Source organism: Mustela putorius, unplaced genomic scaffold (genome assembly GCF_011764305.1).
Source record: "Mustela putorius furo isolate JIRA1106 unplaced genomic scaffold, ASM1176430v1.1 tig00003845_pilon_pilon_pilon, whole genome shotgun sequence".
Classification (NCBI taxonomy): Eukaryota; Metazoa; Chordata; class Mammalia; order Carnivora; family Mustelidae; genus Mustela; species Mustela putorius.
The window spans coordinates 57,534,329-57,560,627 of record NW_025421998.1 but is presented as its reverse complement, the minus strand read 5'-3'; the positions used below and the strand labels follow the sequence as shown (position 1 = coordinate 57,560,627).

General features: G+C 44.8%; 1 long non-coding RNA gene across 3 annotated transcripts in view; it reads right to left on the bottom strand.

Annotated features, from left to right (window-relative positions):
* LOC101693971 overlaps positions 1–20,570 on the bottom strand; it is a 31,280-nt gene extending 10,710 nt beyond the window's left edge. Inside the window, exons 1-3 of one of the 3 annotated variants that reach the window (XR_006601348.1) lie at positions 20,222–20,570; positions 1,555–1,696; positions 1,400–1,460 (exon numbers count right to left, since the gene is read on the bottom strand). This is a non-coding gene — a long non-coding RNA (uncharacterized LOC101693971). Of the gene's footprint in view, positions 1–1,399; positions 1,697–3,081; positions 3,439–20,221 lie in introns of those variants that run through there. The other 2 variants (XR_200194.3, XR_006601349.1) reach the window with 2 other exon arrangements.
* Between the last annotated feature and the right edge of the window lie 5,729 nt (positions 20,571–26,299).

Sequence of the window (26,299 nt, the reverse complement as noted above, 5' to 3'; positions counted from 1 at the left end):
GAGGGATTTTGAGGCTCTGGGTACAGCCTGAGAATCAGAGAGAGAGAAGGAGTATTTTGAGAGAGAAGGGCAGAGCAGCTGCTGGGAGATGTTTAGGAGGAAAGCTGGCCTTGCCCTTGATGTAGATGTAAAAAGGAACTAGTACCAAAAATGATACCCAATATCAATTCTTAGTTAGCAGTTAGTTATCTGCCAAGCTGGATGGCTAGGTAACATTGGTTATGTGCAAGCGTGCACACACAGACACACACACGCACACAAGTGCAATTGGCAGCATAGATCCATATACAGTGCCTTCAATGAGTAGGAATTGGAGGCCTCCAGGAAACTGGGTATGTCCAGGTGGTCACAGGGCCAAAAAGAGAGCAGCCTTGAGGTCCAAGACAGGTCCTGAGGTCAGCAGGACAAGGTATTGGAGGAAAAGACCCATGAGAACATGAGGCCCTAGAAGTCACAGAAATCATGGACAAGGCACATGGACAAGAGGATGTGACCTGTTCTTACTCCACCTGGGCTATATATCTACACGTAAACTATAAGAAGCCTTCAGTTCTTCTTTAATTGGAAATTCTTACTAAGTCAAGGTGACCTGAAAATTTAGCAGCCATAGTAGATGAACCTCCTTTTAGGTTTTGGAGTACCTGACAGTTGAAAAGACCATGTGGAGTTACTTTTTCAGAGTTTTCAGAGATGCCAGCAATGGCCCTTTCGCATTCCAGCAGCACTATCCCTTTAAGTAGGAGAGCCCTGTCATCAACCAATGGTTGCCGATCTAATGACTAATTGATGGCAAAGAGTCTCTAATGATCTAATAGCTCATTAGGGTTGACTGAGCCAGCAGGGGTCTTCGAAAATGTTTTTTATTCCACTCTGAGGTTTTGTGAGCTTTCCTGTACATATATCAGGCAGCCGCCCAGGTTATTAAACCTACAAATGAGAAACCACAGCAAGAGCAGGATGGACCTCGACAAATATAACCTGGGAGTCTAAGGCAAATATGAAACCCACTTGACAGAGATATATGACACTGCCCAAACCATATGATGGGAAGCTAGAGAGAGACATGCTGGGAATGAAATGTGTTCCCACTAGGTAATATCTGATGCCAAGAATTTAGTTGTCACCAGGATAGTGTGGAACAGCTTCATAGTGGGTACATTCACCATTCATTCATCATTTAATAAGTTGTTTATTAAATGCTTATTACCCATACATAGTCTATATAAATAATCTATACACATTTTATCAATTTTTACAGTTGCTATGGCCCTTTCACAAATGAGAAAATTAAGCAACTAGCAAACTAGGACACACGAAAGAGTCACACAATGTGTTTTATCTATTTACGACAGGTAAGGAATAGATCTCCTTCTAGAATTGCCACATTTTTGTTTCTTACCGCGTTGTCCCTTGGCAGGGTTGAAGCAACTCAAGCATCTTATTTCTTGGAAAATATGTCTCTAAAGATACAAGGAATGGTGATTACTGTCGGTACCCATTTAATAAGAAATAGCCAGTTCTGATAGCATGAAAAATTAAAGTCTTCAAGTAAACCTCAAGCAACAGCGACGAAGAATTCTCACTCAGCTCTTCTTTTCCAGCACGGAGCTCTCTGCTCCTGGGCCGTCACTGGGATACTCCAAGGATGGATGAGTTCTTTCCTGGCAACGGCCCCCATCCACTGATGAAGCTGGGACTGCCGAGAAACAGGAAGAGAGATGAGAAGAGAATACCCGGAATACTGACCTTGTGGCTCAGAAGTGTCTCCAGTTAAATTTGAGAAGACACTGCCATATTTTTGCCTAGCGTAACAAACCCAATTGGTATTTAACAGAACTAAAATTTTAACTGAAAACAATCATCAGGAAAGCAACCAGGTCAAGAGTACAGGCAAAGAGCAGAGCCTGAAAGAGAGCTATGTCCATACGTTTGGCCAAGATATTTACTCCCCGGCTCAAGGGCCCCTCCCAGGGGCATTCACTCCCTGGCCCTTCTTCGGGCCCCTGCTGGCCAAATGGAGGCCGCCTGGTGGAGATGCTTGCTGAAGAAGGCGTAAGACAAATGCCGCGTGATATGAACAGGGCTTTGAAAGCATCTGCTACATCTGCTTTTTTTTTCTAGAAGAATGACCAGAACAGCCCCCAAGCCCACATCTGTTCATGAATATAAAGAACAGGAACATATTTTTACCTTCGCAGTGTGTAGTTGATACACCCTCCCCAGGACCACGAGAGTATATAATACTAGCATAAACATCCTGAAATATGTCAAGATATGGAGAGGCAGCTGTTCATCGCTCTTCTAGAGAATTCCGGCAATGTTGGTTGACCTCTATTATAGAACTGGCATATATTAGCTGAAATAATACTTTAACAGTTTTTTAGTACCCAACTATATGTTCTGTTCTAAGGAATAGCAAATGTTTAATCATAAATATTTTAATGGCTTCGGGGATTCATGGTATTCAATGACCGTGTTAAATGATAATAATCACATCTGGTTTATTACTATAGTAATTCAGCAGCTTCTCTTGAGCAGCTATTTTTTATTATATGTGCTGTGCTACTGTCATGGTCATTTATAGCAGTAATATTTTAAAGTGGCTCATTTGTTTGTTTAAGGACAGTTTCACAATCTATTTCTGTATTAATATACATTTTGCACTATTATTGCCAAGCTGCCACTGGAAAATTGATCCTAGCCCGTTACGACTGGAGAGGCCAGGGACAGACCCGAGCAGAGATGGAGCGGGGGCCACGGACCGGGCTGTCCCAGCGCCCCCTGGGGTGGTGTCCACCGCTCCAGAGGCTTACTCAGAATGAAGGTGTGCACCCAGAAAGAGTTAAGGAATAAGAAATACAAAGGGAGGACCCGCGACTTGGGGAGGCATTTCAAGCGAAATACCATCCGGAGGCAAATGCATTTGGGAAGAACCGCGAGATGCATGGTCTGCAAGGCCCGAGGCGGTCATCAGGCCTTGGCAGGCATCTCCGTTTCTATCACAGAATAACAGCAAGGAGGAGAGGAGTGAAGCAACGTGAACTCGCAAGGGAGGTGCAAGGGCAGATCAAGGTTACCCACTGGGTGGCTTCGACACTGACGGCAATTTCAGATCTGCTGGAAGTGGGCCTTGGTGACTTGCACAGGAAGGGCGAGCTGTGCCCCTATCCCGGCACCTTCATTCCGGGGGTTCGGAGCAGCAGGTGTGACACCGACCTCGTGTGCAGCGCCTGCGGCTTTGGCCCCGGATGACGTCACAAGGTGTTGCTTGGGATGGGGTACATATTAGCCTGAAATCATATACTGCTGTCTAGTAGGGAGGGGGAGAGGGAAGGGGTTCTTAATAACCCAGGAGAGTTAATTTTCTGTAACATTCTGCTGAACCAGGTTGAGGAAATTCAGAGGAGCCCGGAGAAAACTGCCAGGCTCCTGCTCGGCTTCCTCTTGGCTGGATCCTGATTGGTTGGGTGACAGAGGGCAAACGGCTTTTACGGCTATGAATGATGTATGACCGTAAAATGGTCTGTAACCAGAAGTACCAACTGACATGCCTGCTGATTTAACGGACACCCAGGGTTATGTTTGCACAGAGACGCTTAAATAAACACGTGCTAGGTTTGAGGCCGTTTACTAAGCCATCACCTCGCTCGCTCTTCTTTTCCATTTTATTTTACTTCATAAAAACGGGGAGAGTAAAATCACGGTTCCCTTTTTCACAGTAATGAAGATTTACTCCTCGCAGCGGCACTTCCTCTTCCTTCCTCTCCTGCGGACTTCTGGCCCCTTTTCCTCCTTCTACCTGCAGGGGGAGCTGCCGCAGCCTTGCGGAAGCTCGGGAAGGGGCGGGAGGGGTCGGGAAGGGTCGGCGAGCGCAGCCGCTTTAAGGAGCTGCCCTTTGGGAATGGAGGCGATGTAGTCTGGTTGCTTTTGCATTGCGTGAGTGAGAAGAAAGCCCCGAGGTCCCTGTTTGATCGGTGGAATGGGGAGATTTCTGTTCCGCCACCAATCAGCAAAGGCACCAAACACGGGAGAGATGCTCTTCCCGCGATGGTTCTCGAACTGAAAAATAATCTCATGAGCTTGTATGAATAAATTCTCTCAAATAGGTGAGAAATCTGCAAGATATCATACAGGAATTCTTCACTATATGTGTGGAAAATTTCCCAGAAGATCCGTATGACTTTATATTCCAAGCTAAATCAGGAATGGCAAATCAATCCCCAATTTGTCCTCCCTGGATCTCAACTGGGCTTTAGAATCTCTTTCACAGCGTTCTTCAAGAGTGCATTTCATAATGTCTAAGTGTATTTTTACCCATCTTTTGATTATCTGTGTCTAATGGTATCAGCATTTAACTAAAAAATGTAGCTGATCTCTATTCTCCAGCTTGATAGAGGTTTTTTCCAATCCTTCCATGTGACCTGTTCTTCCCGTCTGGTCCTGTAGGCATTGGGGTTTATTGTCCGTGGAGTATTTTTTTTTCACACAGTATTTTTTTAAACTTTCTAAACCCATGTTCCCCGGAACACTTTTTGTCATGAAAGATTGTTTTATTTTCTTATTGAGATATAATTGTTATATAACGTTGTGTAAGATTAAGGTATATAGCAGGTTGATTTAATACATTTATCTATTGTAATGTGATTACTGCTGAGGAATTAGCTAACACCCCTATCAGGTCATATAATTATTATTTTTTTTTTTTGTGGTGAGAACAGTTGAGATCTAGTCACTTAGCAACTTTAAAGTCTATAATACAGTGTTGCTAACTGTAATCACTTGGCTGTGGGTTCTATCTCCAGCCCCTACTTACCTATCTACTAGTTGCAAGTCTCTGAGCACTTTTGGTAAGATGAAATTCTCCTGCCCTTCTTTAATAAAAACTTCCATTCAATCAAAATTAAACCAAAGCAATGGGACAAAATATTGCTCTGTCTTTGAAGGGTACATTTCTGAGGTACTGCTACTCCATCTCTAGGGTTGACAGTCACTGCTCCAAAGAAAATTGTTCTAGTCTGATATTTCTGACCTGGTGGGACACCAGGACTCCTTAGTTACTCTAGTGTTCTCATGATCATTGAGATGACAGAGTCCTTGGTGGACCACGAGCAATTTGGACAAATATATTTGAAACTGGGTATCAGTAAATCTGCTGATTCAGTAAAATAAAGATATTGAAGAGTACAGGCCATGAAGGAGGAAGTAACACTAAAATTCTTTTTTTTTTTTTTAAGATTTTATTTATTTATTTGTCAGAGAGAGAGAGAGAGAGCACAGGCAGACAGAGTGGCAGGCAGAGACAGAGAGAGAAGCAGGCTCCCTGCTGAGCAAGGAGCCCAATGTGGGACTTGATCCCAGGATGCTGGGATCATGACCTGAGCCGAAGGCAGCCGCTTAACCAACTGAGCCACCCAGGCGTCCCTAGAATTCTGATAGTATCACACAGCACACCAGATAGAAGAAAGGACTTAATTACCTAGTAGAAACTTTCAATCTTCATGTGCTATGTGAAATTGTAAGTTGATCGTACCTGGAGACACTGTTTCATGTTGGTAAGTCTTGGAGAGACTGGTTTATTAAATCGTATGGCAACATATTTATTTACAGTGAGAAATGGGCTCTTGTGTGGGTGAAACTCCATGTGGACATGACCAGTCCCATCATCAGTGCACTGCACCACTCTTCTTCCTTCTGCATATTTCTGTGGTTACGCAAAAGTACCACTGAATTTATCAGCTGGTGAATGGATGAATAAAATGTAGCATGGCCACACAGTGGAGTATTATTTGTCAATAATAAGAATGAAGTAACAATTCATGCTATCACATGGATGAACCTTTAAAACATTACGCTCAGCGAAAGAAGCCAGTCACAAAAGAATACATAATGTATGATCCCATTTATATGAAATGTCCAGAACAGACAAATCCATAGAAACAGAAGGTATATTCATGGTTGCCTCAGGATGGAAAGAGATCGGAATTTGGGGAGTAAGAGGTAATTGCTAAAGGGTATGGGGTTTCTCTGGGAGCTGATGGAAGTATTCTAAAATTGATTGTGATGATCGCTACTCAAATCTGTAAAAATACAAAGAACCATCGAATTATATACTTTAAATGGGTGAATTGAATTATATGCGAATGAAGCGGTTACCAAAATAAAAGGATCACTGCCATCATTTTGGATCATGATGCTTCCAGGTTGGTATTTTCACATCTTTCTACGGACTTGAAAGGAGTATTCATGAATTTTGATATATGAGCATCTCATTCAAGGACATGTCCTTCTCACAGTACATGGCAGAAGTGTAAGAAGCAAATAGAACTACTCAAGCATATTTAAAGCCTCTACTTGTATTGCCACCATTAACATTCTATTGATCAAGCAAGTTGCATGGGCAAGCCCTAAAATTAATGGCAAGGGAATGTATTATCCACCTACTTTACAAGGAGGCATTGCCAATGTCAGGTTGCAAAGGGCGTGGATGTATAATCCTATTATCACAGGAAGGGGGTGGGGACTAATAAAAAAATCTACTACAGGTGATCACTTTCCGTGGGGTGGTAGTGAGGAGTATGACACCCCACACAGTGGAATGCTGGCAGACTTGGGCCTCCTGACCCTGATACACTGGGAAATCAGGTCTTCCTCTTCCACTGATAGTAGCTTTCCTCGTTTTCATCGTCTACCTTGACAAAAATGTTGAGATTTCTAAACAGTTGTCAAACAAATTGAATGGTGATTTTTGTTTCACAAACATGCAGAGCTGATTTCATTTACATTGATCCTTCTACTTTATCATATTTCCAACATTTATCATTTTCCTCTGGGAAGTTGGGGGATGTATTGGTAAGAGTTAGGTTTGGCCAAAAACAACAAAGACCCAAAATAACACTGTCTGAAGCAAAATAAAGATGACGTCTCTCTCAGGGAAAATCCCAGGGAAGGCAGTTCAGACTGGTGTAGGAGTTCTCCTTCACCCAGACTGCAAGTGTCTGAGCTCCTTCCGGGGAGTGACTCCTGCTGCCATGATCCAAGATGGTAGCCATCGCATCCACATTCCACAAACCAGGATGGAGAAAGGGATCAGGAAAAAGGAGGCAAACGGCATGTGCCAATCATGAGGAAATTCTCCAGAAGCTGTCATATGACACTCCTAAATATTTCACTTGCCAAAACTTTGCCTCATGGCCACACCCAACTGCAAGGAGAGCTGGGGATTATAATCTCTATACCAGGCAGTCAGGTGCTCAGATAAGAATGGGGAGTTCTAAGAGAGAATGCATGTTGAGGGGACATGTAGCAACCTCTGCTACAGAGGACAATTGTCCCTGACCCTGCAGCCTCAGGGCTACACAGGTGGGTCAGTATTCACCATCTCTCATGAGGACTATTACCGACGTTTCTTAGACAGCAGAGTTCTAGTGAGACACCATTGTCTAGCGTTTCTATCTGCAGACTCTGGAGTCACGCTGATAGGGTTCAAATCCAAGTGGCCCCTTCTTAGTCACAATGTGAACCTTGGGCTAGTTTCTTCTCTGTATTTCAGCTTCTTTATCAGTAAAGTGATAATAGCAGTACCTACTTCATAGTGTACTTTTGAAGACTGAGTTAAAACACAAGCGGCTCTTATTATTAACTGGTCTCTCTGCCTCTAGTCTCAGCCTTTCTTGCTACAGTGGAAATCTGATGCTCCCATTCCATTAAATCCTTGTCAGGTTCCCTGGGTGTGTACATATAAAGCCCCAGATCCTTGGTGTGGCCTGGAAATTCCTTCTTAATCGGGACTGTTGGCCTTACTTGGCTTGCCTTTGGCCTCCCTCACATGTAACCTGCGTTTGACCCTATCACACCCCTTCGTCTTGAGACAAAGAATGTCACACGCCTCCCATTCCTCTCCCCGGGTTTCCTCCATCTCAAAGTCTTCCTTGCTCTCCCCCTTTCCTCCAGACACAGATAGCTGCTTCCTCTCCTGGCTCCAACATATTTCCTATATGTGATATGAAGTGAGATGAATGATATGACTCTTTATGGAAGTATATGTCTCCCTGCCCTAGAACTTGGCCTCCTTGTGCACAGGAACCTAGGGAATACATTCCGAGGCCCTAGGAAGACGAAGTAGGAGCTGAATATTCACTGAATAAGTGAATGAATTTATCCAATACTGCATAAATATTTGGCAGCAGGCAAGAGAATGAAAGACACAGTTGTTGCAAAGAATAGGGAGCTTAATGTATACATCTCCCAAGTTATACACTCCATAAAGGAAACAAACACGCGAAAGCCATAAAATCCAACGCCAACAATCACCTTCCAAATAGAAAGAGTATCTTAGAGTCATGTTTTCTTAATAATATATTGTGACACAGACTCAGGAATTGCAAGGCTTGCAGAGCACGATGAGCTCCTCCTGACTAGCCACAGAAGGTGTGCCATTCAGGGACGACAACAATAACAGATGACCCCTTACTGAGCCTTACTTGGCACCCACACACATACCGGTGCCTTACTTAACTCATAGCAACTAACAACTAAATACTATGATTAGCACAGTTTTATCAATGAGGAATTTGTTATGTGGAGAAGGTGAGTGATTGAGCTGTGTTGGGAACCCAAAAGAACATCATATTACAACACAAAATACTAGTGAGACCAAGATACTATGGGGCAAAAGAAACTTTTCATTACATAGAGTAGTAACAGAAATGCTTACAGTCAACCTCCCAAACAACAGGGCCAGCTCCCTCATTGCTCCAGCTCCGTTTTTTCGGCCCATACTGGAAGGCCTGGGAAGCGGTATACTTAGTGGAAGGCTGTGGGGCCAGCTGGCCTGAGGTCAAACCCTAGCTCCTCTACTAACTGTAAACTTGAACATGACATGTTCTTAGCCGGGCTTCCCGTCTGTGAAATAAAGCCTATAATGCTTTCCTCCAGAGATGTCATGAGAAAGAAATTAAATAATACACATAAAAAGCCCAGAACATAATGAGCATTCTACAAATGGTGGCTTTGTCTTTCCTCTCTAAGGCAACGGGAAAAAACACAGAATGGCTATAAATTATCTAAAATAAACAAGCCAGTCACTCTAATTTAACTACGATTAGTGCAAGAATCATAAGCCCAGGGTGTACATCTAAGAAAGGCAAAACCCATTGCTTTGCACACCATAGACTCTGGAATTTTGCTCTTTACCACAAATGGCAAATTAGTTCTATTGCAGGAGAACCAAATCCTACCCACTTTCTAAATATATGTAATTGCCAAGCATAAGAGATTAATCAACTAGAAAGGGAACTAACCTCGGAGTCAATTTGCTTAAAAAAAAAAACAAAAACAAAAACAAGAAACCCAAACCAATGAGTTCCAGAAACCACTGTGCTGAAGCCAGCAGAAATTCCTGCATTTAACCTACCCATACCCTGGCTCTCTCCTAGTTAAGGCAAAGCCTCTGATTGGGCTTTTAAGAAGCTGGAGGGATCCAATGCTGGAAACAGATGGGAAGATTTTATCAACCAGACAAGAGGCCCGTGGGGGCATTAAATGCTGTCCCCATATTTCTAATGAGAAAGAAGCCAGTTAAGCTGCTCTAATTGAAGGTGATCAAAGTGCCTGTGCTTGCCTATCTCCCTGGTGGCCTATGCGGGTGCCTGTCCCACACGGCATTGACTCACATCCCCATGGCAAGCACGGGGGAACACGCAGCTTCCTTCCAAGTGTAGAACAGTAAAGACCTGCATGTTCTGCGGAACCACTACCCTGTGTTCCCAGTTCAGGTGCATTTAAAATCCAACCTGGAGTGAGGATTCTTTGTTTTACTAAACCTCCGCACACTTAAGGCTGCAAACCCCAAAATGTCCATAGGAAAGCTGGTTCAGGGTAAAGCCCCATGCACCAGACCCTCAGCCCCCGCTTCCATGCGAACCCCAGCTGAGTCTGAAAAGCAGTGCCTCCTTAGAGGAACAGGATGGGAGCTCCTACCAGCTTCTAGCACTCCACGGGCCTTTGTTACGGGCTTTGCAAGTGCATAAACACTCAGGACTCGGAACCACCCTGTGACACAGTATGAAAATGGTCCTGGTTCCACGAATGTGGAAGGGTTACAGTATCTGGCTGGAGGCTTGTCTTGGAATTCTTGCCTTGCCACTCACTGGCTGATCCTTTGGTGAGTTTCCTGGCCTCAGCCTCAGTTCCTCGTCTGTAAAATGGGAACACTATGCACATCAAAGAGACTTTGCAAGAACTAACTTCAGATGTTAGAGGGAAAGCACATAGCACAGTGGCTAGCATCTAGTAAGCTCCCAAAGATGATAGATTTGAGTATTACAGGTTTGAGAAAGGAAGTAACAACCCAAGATTATGTGGGAAATGAGATGCCCGCCCCTGCCTGCCTGCCTCCAAAGCCAGACTGAAAAAGTAGTATGATGTTTGATACATTCATAAGAGTATTAGATAGGAAGCAAAACAACAAAATAAACAAGTGCTAATGAATCCACCACGCAGCTCAAGGTGTAGAATATTACCAACGTCGGTGCACACACCTATGCTCTGCGCTCCCCTCCTGTACCAAACTGTGCTTACCGTTTGATTTAAAAAAAACAATTTATCATATATATGTTATATATATAATCCTAAATAAGATATTGTTCGGTTTTGCTTTTGAAGCTTTTCCACATTATCATCCCACTCTAAGTAGCCTCCCACTCCTTGCTTTGTTCACGCAATATTATGTTACCCAAGACGGAGCCAGACTGACAAGGAGAGCGAGTTTGGTCACTCTCATTCCCATAGACTGTTCTACTCTATGTAAAGACCACCAGTTATCTATCCAGTCTTCTGCTGATGGACGTTTGGGCTGTTTTGTTTTGTTTTCACTCCTCATGTGTCTTCAAGGTCATATGTGAAGAGACTCTCCAGGTGTATGACGGGAGTGGAATTGCTGGGTTGTCAGGTCTATATGGATGTTCAAATTGGTTCCAAATTGCTTTCAAAGTGATAGTGTCAATTTAGACTCCCACTGGCCGTGTATGAGAGGCCCCCTTAGTCCGCAGCTTCCCCAACACTCATGTTTTCAGATGGACTGCTTAATTTTTGACAATCAGGAAGATATACATTGTACATCCCGGGTGTGTCTTCTCTTGTTATTAGATTGGAAGGGCAGTAAGGATTTGTGAAGGACGGAATGAAAGGACGTCTGGGAAAATCCCACCATCCAACAAGAACTTGGTCTTCTAGGCTGTGAACACCCCGAGACTGGGTCTGACCCATTTTTTAACAATTCTCTCCTGGCTCCTTTCACACCATGCCGTGGTCAGCAAGTGCTCACGGATGCTCATGGAAATCACTGTCCCGACAGAACAGCATCACAAGGGAGCCTCATCTTGGCCCTACTGTCCGCAAGCAGGTCCAAGTGCAGAAACTTGGAAGGGGAGAAACTCAGCAAACTCAGCTAGGAAATGTCGGTCCCCTTCCCCACTGCTCATTGCAGTCGCTGCGGGTCCTTGCACATGTCATCTCTGCTAGCCACTGCGCCAGAGACTTGGCAATCTGTAGCGCCCTTTCCTTGTGACAAACACCTGTGGGAGTTGGCATTATACCTGCTTGATAAATGAGGAAACTGAGGGCCGAGAAATGGATCCCTTGCCCAAGATCAAAAAGCTAATAACAGGCCGGGTTAGGATTCAAACAAATCCTGCCTGCCTCAAAGCCCACATTTCTTCATCATCATGAGATCCTGCCTCTCTTCTTCTCTGGTCCCTCCGAACACACACGATCTCCTCCTCCCACTTCGGTCCGCTGTCTTCTCCGGAGGAAGGGTCAGTGACGGCCTCTCCCAACGCGGCACAGATCCTCCGCTGGTGTTTTGGGCATCGATGAGGGGATGCTCTCAGTAATGGTGAGGAGAATGAGGGCAAGACCTCCAGACACGAATGACTGCTGTCCTCCCAGAGACCTGACACCGTGAACAAGGTCCCTGAGGAAGGTGATGCTTAACTCAAGGCACGGAGTAGAACTCTAATTTGTGCCACAGAAAGAGAAACCGCCGACACACTGGGGCAAGGGAGATACTGGGATCGGAGCACAAGGCACAAAGCACAGCTACGGGAGATCCCCAAACACATCAGGACCTCTCTCTGGCCACACACACGCACTCCCACTTTCAGGGGGATAAGGCGATCACACATTGTCAACAACCCAAGGTGGGGTGTGACAGGTGCAGAAGTTAGTGGTCAGGGTCTTGAAGAGCTCCTGGAGAAGGTGGCTCTCAACCTGGTCCCAGGGGGCTCTGGATGGCCAGAGCATGGGAGGGGGCATTCTGAGCTGAGGGAACGGAATAATAAAAGGGCCACGTCCAAGGAGAGGGGTTCAGTCACATGTTACCCCATTCACATAGCAACCTGCTGCCATTTTTCAGAGAGAAGACATTTTCAAAGCTACCACAGAGGAGGAGGCAACGGAGAATAAATCCAGCACCTTCCTCTCGTGCTTTCATCCCACAGCTTCGGAGTGTGACCTCTGGACCAGCAGCATCAGCGTACTTAAGATGTCACTGAAGAGGTTAGAAATGCAAATTCTCAGGCCCTGCCCCAGACACCCTGATTCAGACATGGGGGTGTGTGCTTTAACCAGCCCTTTAAGGGATTTAGAGAACAGGTACCGGGGTATATTCCCCATTACGTTCCCCCATCAGGAGCCATAACTCAGGAGCCATGGGGTCCCCAACAAGGAAGTCTGATACTCAGGAGGAAATGTTAAGACCAGGCTGCAGGAACCCATCCCCATCCGGGCCACGAGAGCAACCACAAACAGGGATGACAGCAGGGCCCCGTGGAAGCGGCAACATTTGAGCACAGACCAGAAGACGGTGAGAGAGTGACCTAAGGGGCCAGCTGAACAAGGAAGCAAAGATATCTGGGGGAGGAGTGTCCATGAAAGGGACAGAAGAAGGTCAGCGTGGTTGGATCAGTGAGCAAGGTGGGGGGGGGAACTGAGGTCAGGAGGGCCCCAGTGACCAAGAGGGGGACCTGGACTTCTATTCTGTGTTGGGGGAAAGCCGCTGGAAGATTTCACACTGAGACGTGACAGGGTCTGCCCTGTTTTAAGAGGCAAACTCTGGCACCCTTGTTGAGACTAGGCCACAGTGGGGCAAGAGCAGAAGCATGGCGCCAGGCTACGTCACCTAGAGGAGTGGCGGAGCCCCTAGGAAAGGGGAAGAGGTAGTGGGATGGTGAGAAGTGGTGAGGTGTGGTACGGAGGTGTTCAGAAATGAAATCCTCTATGAAGGCAACTGGGCTTAATTGTACCCAGTGGTGGCTGCGCCTTGTTCACAGGGATTTACTGAAGTGTAGAACCCATGCATGGAATCTGGGGAAAGCCAGAGTTCAGGGAAGAACAAAAATAGGTCTGTAACCAAATTCAACCCCCTCGCAGGTAAACTTTTTTTTTTTTTTAAAGATTTCATTCATTCACTTGACAGACAGAGGTCACAAGTAGGCAGAGAGGCAGGCAGAGAGAGAGAAGGAAGCAGGCTCTCCGTGGAGCAGACAGCCCGATGCAGGGGCTCGATCCCAGGACCCTGGGATCATGACCTAAGCCAAAGGCAGAGGCTTTAACCCAGTGAGCCACCCAGGTGCCCCTCGCAGGTAAACTTCTAAAAGGAAAAAACAAACAGATCCTGGTTTCAATTTCCACCCTGATCTTCCCTACGGCAGTTTTCATTCCTTTTCCTCAAGTAAATCCTCTTCACTTCTCTCCTTTTCTCCTGGGGTCCCTCCTGAGCCCTTTGTAGATTTCCGGGGGATGCCCTGAAGCTATGAGGACCCATGAATTTGGAGTCCTCTGACTGCCACCTTCCAGTGCCTCGGGACAGCCCAGCCGGCTGGCCACACAGAGACTGTCCTGCTGGGCCTGGCCCCTGGCCAGGGATGGGTTGTAGAGTTAGCAGCTAAGCGAGGGCAGATGGCTGGAGTTTGGTCAAGAGAACAGATGTGCATTATGGGCCAATCTGACCGCAGAGAAACATTTCCCCGTACCTTTTAAAGGTGCACAATTGCCTGGTGAAGCCAAGGCAATTTGACACACATTACCTTGTTCATAAACAGAGAGAGAGAGAGAGAGAGAGAGCCCTTCCTCCCTGAGGGTATGCAAACAGTAGGAGAGGAAGCCAAGGACCTCAGGAATGCTGTAGCACAGCTTCGGGAAACAAATGTCCGTGGAAAGGGCCCAACAGTATATTAATGGGCTGGATGTTACCACACCCAGGCCAGAAGCTAGAAGCTATTGATCGTCTGTTCACTCTTCATTTCAAGGCAGGAGTGCCTTTACACACGGGGGGCAGAACCTACCATTTCATTTAAAGGAGCCCGCCTCTGCAGACCTTTCACTCACCCCTCCAACACCTACCCAGCGACTGTTCTTCTTAATAGTTCCTGCTACTTCTAGCAATTTCTCTCAATCCCAAGGAAGTGGCAGCATCTTTGTTCTTAAGACACTTAACAATAGAGCTGGGGAGACCAGATGTCTGTTAAGAGAAATACCCAAGGCAATTTATCAGGAGCGTTGAGAGAGAGAGATGGGGCTTCATAAACAAGACCAGTCCTATATTCTCTCCCCTCTGTCTGGAATGTTCCCTCCCTTTCCTCCACAACCCTCTGCCTTCTGCCATCCCTTGCCATGCACCTGGCTCCATCTTCTTCACAACTGAACTCCAGCACCAGTTCCTCCAGCGCATACCTCTCTCCCCTTCTCCCCGGTCCCTGGGCATCAAACACACGGAGTCCTTTCCACACGTCTCTCTTCCCCACCAAACTATTCGCATTGCTTGGCACATGTATGCTCAATTAATATTGATGTCCTTGAAATGAAAGTCTGGGCTTTGATGTATCTGAGGGAGCGGAAGGCAATAGTTCCTATGAGGGGATAGGAGAGAATAAAAGCAAAAACCATTAAGCCAAGTGCTTTTCATGATATATGGAATGGAGAAAACCCTAAGATCATGCAGAATATGAGAGGAAAACAGTTGATTTTAGATCCTTGAAAGCTTTCCTGGGGGAAAAAAATGACAACTAGAAATGGACATAACGTCCATGTCACCAAGATGGTGGAGAGTCCTTAGGGCCGAGGGAGTAGGTGAGTTCGAGGAGACATGGAAGGCGTAGGCAGATGTGGGACAGCCTTGGAGCACTTAAAGGAATCAGGGTCTGAGACATGAAGTGTGAGGACAGAAACACTGTGTACCTTGGGAGTGACTATCTAGACGTTCTCTGGGCAAAACTCAGGGTGTTCATCGGCTGTGATGAGGTAATTTCAAGAAAGACACTGTCACCTGGAATCACAGGGGAACCTGAAACCCACCCAATAGAAAGAGAGGAAAGTAAAGAGATTTTCTACAGAATGGAGTTATAGAGAAGGTGAATTTAGGAAAATGAAGGACCACCAAAACAGTTTGATTCACAGGGTAAACCTGGGCCAAGTTAAAATGTGTGCAATGACTCTGGACATGGATAAGAACAACTTTTCCTATAAGGAATAAAAAAATCCTATACTACAGAAAGAATCTTAAGTCACAGCTGGTTTCAAGAAGATAAAGTGATAGTGAGTTACCAGGATACTGCCTGAAGAGACCATTCACTCATCCACTCATTCACTCGGTATGAACAAATTTTTTTTAGTAGCAACCATGTGCAGGGTATTGTGCTGGGTATCTAGAGAGAGATACAAAACATGCATCTATCTGCCTGTTTCCAGGCTCTCAGGCCACGTAGACAAATACAGTATATCAGAGATACTTTATTAACTAAACTACAAGATAAAGAAATAAATGTCACAAGTCAAATGCTATGTAAGTCCAAAAGAAAGTGAGGTTTGTTTCCATGAAGAGAGGACAGGAAAGGGTTGGTAGGGGTTGCATCATTTGGGTTGGGTTTTGAAGGATAGGTAGGAATAAGGAAAAAAAGCTCGGACAGTTCTTGGTAGCTAATAAGAGCTCTATGGGAATTTGCTATGAGTATTTTAATTCAAACCACTATGCTTGTAATTCCCCAAGGCAATTTGATGCCTTTGTTCATAACTATTCTTCTACCTGGAATGCCCTTCCCCTTTCTGACCCCTTTCTCCCCTGGCCAACTCCCTCTTTGTCTTTCAAGATCATCACCACTCTACAAACACTCCCCTGACCCTGCCTTCTGTCCTGCCTTTCTGCAGCCTATACTGTGAGCACACGTCTGTCATAAACTAGTTACCTAATAAGGGGGCCACCTTTGGCCTCCTGCATGATTGAGAGCATCCAGAGGCCCCCACTCAAGTTAGACTCACTTTGAAAGACTCAATGTCAGGCACTGGGTAGACGCAGATGAAAGAGGAAGCTGTGAGGTGAGTGGGATTGCCAAGGGTCAAGAGCAGAGACAAGGACCTCGGATAGATCTTTGGAAACTGTCTGTATTTTGAAGCTAGTACAAAGAAAAACACAGATGTAATCCCAGGGACAAGCCTGCCTGCCCAGACAGTGCATAGAAGGTGACCTTGGACATCTTTTAGACTTCTCTTACTGTTTCATCAGAGAAAAATAGTTCCGCTGTCTTTACAGGGATATCGGGTGAGGAGCGGGTCTGCAAAGGCGCTCGCCCCCACTGCACTCCCTCACACAACATATTCATAAACAGTTACATAGGGCAGGGTTTTTACCCTATTGGCCATGCACCAGCTGGGCCTATCTGCTACCCCTTAAACAGGCAAGACTGAAGGCAAATATGGATCGTGGGGACCCTCATCAGGAACCACATGCAAATCAGCTACTAAGGCTGCTCCCCCGGGGTCCAGACAGGAGCCTAGGCAAAGGGGATAGCTTTTGTTTAAGGAACTTACAAAGGAAGAATTGTTCACAATCTTAGATACCAAGACAACACACAGTGAAGGGTTTACCCCTGTCCTCTAAAACATGAGTCATGCACAAGGCCATTCACTTGGAAAACAGAGACAAAAAATTCACTCCTACCAACATACCAAATCCCATAAGGGTGACATAGCTTACTTTCACAGTGAATTCTTTTCTTGAACCTTCAGGACTCTTCCTCCACGAAGTCCTCGCTGCACACAGTTTTCTGATCTATGTGTGTTCCATAGCACACTACGGGCATCCAGCCCACAGCATGAAGGCATTTTAATCTAGCTTTTGGTGAGGGGGAATGTGCCCAAAACCTATTCCAAAACCTTGTTTATAACAGATGTCGGCAGGCTGTGTTATAAAACTTATACTATTTGTCAATGAAATATAATGCTCAAAGCAAAATATATAGTATGTTTACTTTGAAACTCTTGGCTACTTTGCCACACAATAAAAGAAAGTTGTATTTTTATCAGATAGTTCTCTCAAGCCAGTGTGGCAATTCCCTTTCCCTTCTCCTGGCTCTAATGGAAGCCAATCTGTTCTATATTCTACAAAACTGTAGAAATTATAGAAGGAGATGGGAGGAAGCAAATTTAGTATTTATGAATTTGTTGTGCTGCGTAGATAAATACCCTGTTTCCTACCTCTCCTGGGCATCTGGGTGGGGGAAAACTCAATTAAGTAGGAATCGAATGATCCTTGGAATGATTATAAGGGAGGTCTTCCTCTCCTATTCTTTCTTACTTATGTGATGAATGCATCATTGTTTTCCAGAGCCTGAGATTTCAGTGAGAATTCAGTCAAGATGTGGAGTTTTCTCATATGTAATATTTCTGCATTTCAATCTATGAAAAAATTTGGTTAAAAAATTGGCTTGTATATTTTGAACACTTAATGAAAATAAATGCTATTATTTATTCAAATGCTTGTGATTAATTTTTCATTTTAAATCCATTTCATTGAGGTATAATGACATACAATAGAATGCCCCCTCTTTATACAGTTCAGTGAGTTTTAACAAATGTATGCACCCCTAATGTAACAATCACCCAAGTAAGAAATGGACTATCTCCAACACTCCAAAAAGTCTTCTTGTACACTGCTGTGGTCAGTCTCTCCACCCTACCCCTAAGAAAGTATTGCTCTGCTCTCTTGTCACTACAGATTGGTTTTACTTTCTCAATGATTAAGTAGAAATGAAATCATACATCATGTATGTAGGCTTTGGTATCTGGCTCCTATCTCTAGCACATAGTATGTAAGAGTCATCTACGTTGTTTCACGCCTCGGTAGTTCTTTTCTCCTTATTTCTGCATAATATTCCATTGCAAGGCTATACTGCAATTTGCTTATCCACTGAACAGTTGACAGCCATTTGGGTTCTTTCTGGTTTTAAACTGCTAGAAGTAAAGCTACTACGGGGCACCTGGGTGACTCAGTTGGTTAAGCTCCTGGCCTTGGCTCAGGTCATGATCCAGGGGTCCTGGGAAAGAGCCCCACATCAGGCTCTCTGCTCAGTGGGGAGCCTGCTTCTCCCTCTCTTGCCTCTTCCCCGCTTGTGCATGTTCTTTCTCTCTCTGTCTCTCTCTTTCTCAAATAAATAAAATCTAAAGGAAAAAAAGGAAATAAAGCTACTAGGAACATCGATGCACAAATTTTTGCTGAGATATATGTTTCAATGTCTCTTGATTAGTTATCTAAGATTGAAATCATTGAATAAATGGTAATGGTATAATGAACTTTATAAGAAATTGCCAAGCTGTTTTCCAAAGCAGTTGGACCACTTCACATGCCCATAACAGCATGCGAGAGTTCCAGTTGCTCCACACACTCGCTAACACTTGGTATTGTCGGTCTTTTTAAAGATTCCCTGCTCTTATGGGCATGTTGTAATATTTTGTTGTGGTTTTCATTTTTAGTTACCTGATGAGATGAAATGTTGAATAGCTCTTCATGTGCTTTTTGGCCTTTTACACAATTTCTTTTGTGAAATTTCTCTTCATATTTTTTTTGCCCATTTTTAAAAACCAAGTTGGGGTTTTGTGAGTGCGTGGGTGTGTGTGTTACTGAATTGTAAGAGGTCTTTCTATATTCTGGATACAAGTTTTTGTTTTTGTGATGAGATATACGTTTTGTTAACATTTATCTGGCTTGCTTATTCGATCTTTCATGGTACCTTTCAAAGAATAAAAATTTTTAATTTTAATCAAGTCAAATTTATCTTTTTTTACAATATTACTTTAGTTTCATATGTACAACAGAGTGATATGATGGTTCTCTACATTATGCAGTTCTGACACAGTAAGTGTAGCTACCATCTGTCAGCACTCCCAAATTTATCTCTCTTTTAATGATTATTGCTTTTTGTGTCCTAAGAAAACTTAAATAAGACAAAATCATGAAGACAGTATCCTTTCTTTTCTTCTATGTTCTATAACTCCAGCTTTTTATTTAGACATATTAGTCCTTTCAATTATCTTTTGTGTATAATGTGGGATAAAGGTCAAGATTCACTTTTTTTTTTCCATATAAATATCCAGCTATTTCTGCATCAATTGTTGAAAAAACTACCCTTTTCCAATTGAACTGCTTCAATGCCTTTGTCAAAACTCAATTGAGCAAATATATGTTGATCTAGCTCATTGGCTTTAAAAATTCAAATATTAAACTTTGAATCCCATAAATTGAAAAAAGTTAAGTTCAGTGCTATTGAAGAAGGATCAAGGAGAATATGCTCAGGGCATTTAAAAATAAAAACAGCCCTGAATTAAACTGCCCATTTGTATGTGTGTGCTCTCACCAGGCAGCAGCAGCCCTCGGAGAACAGACACAGGCCTGACTCCAGCTTGTGGCTGGCACACAACAGGCTCCCAATATACATGTTCACTGACTAAATGAAGGAACGAAGGAAGGAAGGAAGGGAGGAAGATCACTTTTTATGGTGATACCATAAAACAAAACAGAACTTTGTGGAATACTGCTTTCCCCAGCTGGGCTATTTATTCCCCCAAATTTGTTGCCACTCACCAAAGACTTTGAGTGGTCTTTGCCTTCCATGAAACAGCAGCCTGGACTAGAACCAGGAGGTTCTCACCACCCTTCAGTGAGGGCAACATGTCAGTAGAGGGGGCTCCTGCCCGAGCTCCTAACCTGCTCCTCTCCTTATCCTCTCCCTATTTGTTTCCTGAGCCGTCCTTTACCACATTTCTGTGAGGAGTAGGTCTTCCAATGCCTCCACAATCTCAGGCATGCCAGAAAATATTTTCCTATAATGCAAGTCACTTGTTTACTGAGTCCTCACCTCTCCAGGACAGGAGAGACAGGGAGCAGCTGACTCACCGTCTTCAGTCCCCGAAGGTCACTGCTGAGAGGTCAATGTTCTTGGCCAGATGGTCCAGCCGGACCTTGCCGTTCTCTGCTTCTGAGCCCACTGGTGGTGGCAGCCTCTGTGACCGTCCCCGGGAGACTCCCCTCTCAGGCGCAGTGGGTGGTGGGAGACACAGGCAGCAATTCTGGTTAGGAAATGGGAGGCAGAGCCCCACACCCTCAGCCCCACCTTGTCCTTTGCTCAAGAGTGTCTCTCAGGGGAACTGGTTTCTAGTCAGAGGGTGGAAGCTCCCCTCTCTTCTCGCTTCTCGTGAACATTTTCTCTTTGCCACGCATCCTCTACATTCTAGTCACATTTGACTCCTGACTAGCTGCTTGGGAAGGAAGATGGAGAGTGAAGAAAGAAACGTAAGGGCAAAAAGAACAAAGGGTCTCAGTAAGATAGAGTGTCTGGAATCTGGAACAGTGTATGTGATCAGTTAATGTTGTTGTTATTGTTATAATATTATGGAGGGAGAAGCTGGAGAATGAGGAGTCCCAGTTTCTGACAGAAATTAAAATGAGGCCTTACCACCAGGCCAGCCACAGGGAGCCACCTTTCTCTCCCTGCTGTTCACCGAGTGCCAGCCAATTTTCAACCCATGTGACCACGCTTCCATCCAAGACAATTTGAATTAATTTTGTGCATGAAATTTGGTGGGATGCAGTGCCAAATGTTTAACTGAAATCAAGATGCAAACTTCCCTTCATCTACCCGTTCTGTAAATCCTGTCAAAAATAAAATAAAAGCCATTAAGCTTGTCTGGCAACATTTGTCCTTTATGCACCAAGTTATTCATTGTTCCTGATTCCCGCAGCCTCTGCCTGCCCGCCTGCCACCCCCCACCCCATATTTGTTCTGTTCTGTTTACGGTCCCTGGGCAGGCCAGCACACTGTCAGCTCTACTGACTTTGCCAAGTCTAAGATGCCTTTTAGGGACTTATTTTATTTAAAGAGCACCCCATTAATGGGTTTAATGGCCTTTCAATCACTTAGTATGTATTGTCAATGAGGGAGAATCGATTTCCTGAGAATTCCTGTTCTGGGAGGAAAACAAACAGCCTTTCCCTCTCTCTGCAGTTTGGCCCGCGAGCAAACGAGGGTGCAGGACACCGTCTGGGCTGGCGCTCTCCCTGCAGCCAGCTGCGGCACGGAGGGCACCCCCTCTTTCTCCTTTCGGGCTACAACCGCTGCCCACGGGGACACATTGCTTTATGAACTTTGGATGAGGCTGACTGTTGCTCTCACAAAAGATCCACTCCGGGCCTCATGCCACCCTCTTTGGGGAAGAATCAAACCACGACCCTTGGGGCTTTACAAGATCCTCTCGGTCCACAGGAACAGACGGCGAAGGACAGCGAGCCTGCCAGGGCTCCCCAGACACAGACTTTTAGAAGGGCACTGCCCCTCCGCAGTCTTGAGTTCCAGAATCTTGCAGCAATGAGCAGACATATAACCTCTCACTGGGGGTAACTACTAATTCCATAAGCATCTGTTGATGGCTTTCTAAGTACAGGGCTTGTGCTGTGGGAGACACACGCAGGGGCAGGGAGGCATAAAGAGAGTAGGAAGCCACCTCAGTGCACACTCAGGGTTTGTGTCTTGCTAGTTAGCATCTCCTTGAGGTGTTGTTAGCCAAACTTCTCTCTCCTCCCTCTCTGATTCTCCTCCCCACCATGTCCTGCTCCCTGTCCTCTTCTTCCTCTCTCCTGCCCTTCCCCGAGCATCCTGCAGGAAATCCCACACTCTCAATAACTGCAGCTCTGTTCTGTGAAGACTGCCAGGACAGAGAGTCTCTCCTTGGCACTCTGCAGTCACCGGTCTGAAGGATCCTCACCACGACTCTACGCAGATGCTATCACGTTGGGACTGTCCCTGTTTTTTCAGAGAAGGAAACCGAGTTTAAAGGAGGTCAGGTCATTAGCTGTGAGCCAGACCCATCTGACTTGACAAACTTTTCTCTGAAATCCTGTGCCCACTTTTTTTTTTTTTTAAGGTACTTTGCTCCCCAGGGAGTCGTAGCCAGCAGGTACCCACTATCCTCAGGTAAGCAAAGCAAACTTGCTGACACTTGGCTAATTAGAATAACAATACCAATAACATAGCTCTCCACCCTGATGTGACCATCCTGTGCCAAACACTTCATAGATCTTTTTTCACTTAATTCTCACAATGACCTCAAGAAATGGAGAAAAGGGCCCTGTGAGGTTAAGGCACTTGCCCAAGGTCTCATCCTTTGTAGGTAATATGATGATGAAATTGCTAACATTGTTAAAGGCTTATTCTAGGCCAAGTGCTGGGCTAAGGTTTTTATATCTGTATGTTTTAAAATCCCAACAAAGCAAATGTTATTTTCAGCATACAGATGAGGAAATGGAGGCTCAGAGACAGAAAGCAACTTGCCCAAGGTGAGCCAGCCCAAAAGGAATGGAGCCAGCATTTGACCTGGGTGACCTGGGCTTACTTACAATAGTGACCCCACCAGCGTCATGCCCCAAAGCCCACACTCTTCATCTCTGTCCTGTCTAAAAGCCTTTTGGAAAATGGCCCATAAGTTTTCCCAAAACAATAGTTGAAGACCAACCCAAGAGACATCAGGCTTTGCGGTGGGGAGGCTTCTTAACAAGCTCCTACCCTCCACAAGAAGCTCATTTGCATTTGTCCTTCTGCAGTAGCTTCCAATTCCCAGGCAGAACACAATTTAACTGTAAAAGTCGCCTTCACTAACCAGCTGTCTGCCGCAGTCAGGCACCAGGCTCAGGTGCGACTCCCAGTAGGCTCTCTCGAATCAGCTTGCCAGCCTCTGCAAAGCAATATAAAGTCACCTCCGAGAAAAGAGATGCCACTCGGAAGAGGCACGTGCTGCCATGCCAGCTTGTTGTCAGCTCAGAACAGTGGAGAGGGTGCCAATCACGGCTCAATTACTCACAGGACTTCTCCTGAAGGCTGGCCTGTCATCTATAAGAACTGGTACAGGCAAGACTACCAAATATCCCGGGCCAGTGGTGTTACTTAGGATGGGACCCTGGAACGAAGGGGTGAAGGGCTTAATTGGCTTCGTCTCGCCACAGTGTCAACGGGCCATGCAGTGGAGGGCTCCCGACATCCAACAGGCAAGACAGTGCCACTCAGCAAATGTCATCTGAGCCTCTACCGCATTCAGGACATTATGCGAGGGAGTACAAAGGTGAATCGAAAGCCCAATCTTAGGGCACCGGTCTGGCTCAGATGGAAGAGCCTGTGACTCTTGATCTCAGAGCCGTGAGCTCAAGTCCCACATTGGGTGTAGAGATTACTTAAGTAAATAAACTTAAAGAAAGAAAGCCCAGTCTCAGCCCTACAATTCGACAAGTATATAGAGTGCCAAATAGAGTAAGAAAAGGTACCCCTAGAAAGATATAATCACTGAAGTTCAAAGACATCTGCTAAGAGGCCATAGTTGCTCTAAGGAAGCAGATGAGATCATTGGGAGAAGACAGATAGGGATAGTGGCGAATAATACCCAGAAGGGGACTTCTGTGCAGGCTTCAACAGAGGCAACAGCAAAGACATCCTAGACACGGAGCAAGGAAAGAGAGTAAGAGCTCAGCCCCCCATGGAGCAAAGCTGACTCATGGGAGGGACACATCCATTATGTCCAATGAGACAAACATGATGAGACTGGAGAAAAGGCCATGGGCCCCAGTGACAAGGTCAATGCTGACCACCACCACCCCACCCCCGAGAAAATAGTGTATGTAAGGGAGGCCAGCAGTTTCCCCAGGGTCAAGGATACACCTGGGTAGTGGGGAAAGTAACTGAAGAGTGTGGACTGCTACTTAGGAATGTTTATTAGTGAAAGTCAAAGAGATGGAGGCAGTGAAGGAAGAGGGTAGCAGGCCTGAGGAATGTGTTTGAAGGACGGGGCGATTCAAACATGATAGCAGGTTCCTGACGGAGCAAGATTTGAGGGTAGGCAGGAGTGGCCAAGGGCGCAAGGGGACAAATTCACATGAGAAAGACAAAGAGGCCCTTTGAGACTGAGGCAGGGAAAGAGGAAGAGGGATGGTACAGCCATTCGACATGGAAAGGGGGATGCTGACCTTGGAGACCTTGACTTTGCCATGACATCGCAAATGATCTCCAGAAGTGTTTGTCCTATCAGAGGAGTGTGGGGACTGTGCTAAGATGGCCACCTTCTGAAGGAAAATGCTAGAGGAAATGGGGAAAGATTCACTATGTTTGTTTTTCATCAAGCAAATGTTCATCTTTTTCTTTCTCATTATTTTGTTCGCTTACATACAAAATTATAGTAAGTTTAGTTATTCAACCTGCTCTGTCTTTACTTCACCTTATGAGTATCTTCTGACATTTATCTCAAGGATTTGCCTCTTCTTAATACCATCAAATCTAGAGTTCATAGGGGCTAATTACCCAGGCTGAAGTTTACCTGGGTCTTTCTCTTCGTCTTCCTCCAGACTCTCTGCATCACAGCCATTTCACTGCTCATCAGTCCTTTCGCCGGGGGTGGGAAGGGGAAACGTGAAAAGCTAAAACCCAATTCAGTTCACTTTATTACTTATTTTGGGATCCAGCCAAATATTTTAAGCTATTAGCTCAAATGAGGTTGGGGGCTAACTCAAGTTCGTAGTTATTTCATTATCCATGAGTGGAACCACCCACAATTAGTCCCAAAGTCAGAGAGCTGAAAAATGTCAATGTGAGGGGGAAAAGGACACGCTTAGTGAAGGCCCTCCTGGAGGAGAGCTAAGTAATATCTCTCGTACCATAGTTTGGTCTATCTCCTTGTGGTTCACTCTTGCTTTCTCATTGTGGCTGTTTAATTTGGAATTCCACATATTGTATTTTCCTACTGGAAGCATGGAGAGTGAGTACTGCCAGTATTAACAGACTGGTGCTTCTTCCAGTCCCTGAAACGCGATGCTCAGAGTATTCATTAGCGTTATGGTTTGGGCAGCTTCCAATGCTTCGTAGTCTGCCTATCTCATTGACAGTTGAGGTAGGGCGTGATCAGATGTTTCCTGGTGTCCGTTTACTTATTAAACCTTGAGAGGTGTGTGTTTTTAAAAGGATCCAATAGGTCATGAATCATTGCCACAGTTTTTCAAGTTGTTGCTATTAGGAGAAAATGGGTAAAAGATCCATAGGACCTCTCCTACTGCTGTGAATCGACAATTACCTCAAAATAAAAAGTTTAATAAAAAATTTTCCAAGACCTCATCATCAGAAGAGCTAAAATAAAATCTAACAAGGACTTTCATGTATTCAATATATACACAAAAATGGCTAAAATTAAAAAGACTGATAATATCAAGTGTTGACAAGGATGGGAAGGAACTAGAACTCTTGGATACTGCTTATGGAATATACAACCACTTTGGAAAGTAGCTTCACAATTTCTTATAAAGTTAAACATACACCTATGATAGGATTTAGCAATCCCACACCCAGACATTTCCTCAAGAGAAATGAAAATATATGTCCACAAAAAAAGACTGGTATACAAATGTTGATGGCACTTTATTCATAATAGCCCCAAAGTGGAAACAACTGAAATGGCCATCCAGTAGCAAATGGGTGCATTTTGACATACTCATGCAAAGGATACTACTCAGCAATAAAAAGATTAACCACTAACACATATAATATAAATGAATTTCAAAGTCATTATGTTGAGTGATAGAATTTAAACACAAGGGTGAATACTATGTGGTTCTATTTACTTGAAGTTCTAAAATAGGCAATGCAATTTGTACTGACAGTAAGCAGATTCGTGTTTGCCCAGAGACGTGCAGGGTTGGGGGGAGGATCAGGGATGAGCATTAGCTGCAAAAAGGCACGATGGAACTTTTGGGAGGGATAGAAATGTTTAATATCTTGATTGTGGTGAGAGTGGTGGTTACACAAGGGTGTACGTGTGTGTGTGTGTGTGTGTGTGTGTGTGTGTGTGTGAGTGTTTTATTTAATGTAAAGTACACCTCAAGAAAGTTGACTGGGGTTAAAAGGAAAACTCCAAGAACCTCTAACCAAATCAGAAAAACAAACTAAAG